At 47.0% G+C, this 946-nt stretch overlaps 1 pseudogene; it reads left to right on the forward strand.

Moving 5' to 3' along the window:
* Positions 1-574: 574 nt before the first annotated feature.
* On the forward strand, positions 575-692 carry LOC112479402 (annotated as a pseudogene).
* The last annotated feature ends 254 nt before the right edge of the window (positions 693-946 follow it).

Raw genomic sequence — 946 nt, forward strand, 5'->3', positions numbered from 1 at the left:
TAAAAAGCACCTGTCTTCCTAGTTCAAGTCGAAAATCTAAAATTTGTTCTTAATTCTTTCTTTTCTATCTCTTTGGATAGACACTTCCTCAGCCAGTCTTGCAGGGGCTACCTTCCAATTCCTCTGGGCTGCCCCTTCCCCACTCAACCTCTCCCCTCCCTACCCCATTCATTTTCTACTCCTCCATGCCTTCTCCTCCCCACCCCCCTCTGCCAAGTTCCCAGTTCAGAATAAGTCTTCTTTCTCAGACGACTACAATGACTTCCTCCTCCTGGGTCCCTGGCTTCCACTCTCCCATTGAGGCCACTGTGCACCCACAGCCAGAAGCATCTTGTCCAGTGGAATTTGATCATGTCCTTCTCTGCTCATGGATGCCCTGCTCTTTAGAACAAAACCCAAAACTCTTCCTGTGAAACCAGCTGGAACTAATGAGAGAGATCAGAGGCAGCCACTGGCCTAGCCAGCAAAGCTCAGACCTCACAGAAAGAAAAAGTCTCTTTAGCAGAGCATTCTGTCATTGGAACTGACTGCTGTCTAGACCCTGAGCTGGGAGATGGTTAAATTAGAAGACACAGTCTACGGCCATGCCATCCTGAATGTGCCGATCTCGTCTGATCTCGGAAGTTAAGCAGGGTCAGGCTTGGTTAGGACTTGGATGGGAGACCACCTAGGAATACCAAGTGCTGTAGGTGTTAAAAAATAATAAAATAAAATAAAATAAAATAAAAAATTAGAAGACACAGATCAAAATGTTCCAGTGGAGGTGGTCCTGGAAACTAGGGGTGCTGGTCTAACTGCTTCCCCTGCAGCTTCACCCACCACCTCTGTGGCAACATAACCCTGCCTGGCCATTTCCTGCTAGAATGAGTTTCTTCCTGACTGCCCTTCCCCCACCTCAAGGACTCTTCAACTAACACCAGTTGTTTCATGGCTTTAAAATCAATTA

Source organism: Pteropus alecto, unplaced genomic scaffold (assembly GCF_000325575.1).
Source record: "Pteropus alecto unplaced genomic scaffold, ASM32557v1 scaffold124, whole genome shotgun sequence".
Classification (NCBI taxonomy): Eukaryota; Metazoa; Chordata; class Mammalia; order Chiroptera; family Pteropodidae; genus Pteropus; species Pteropus alecto.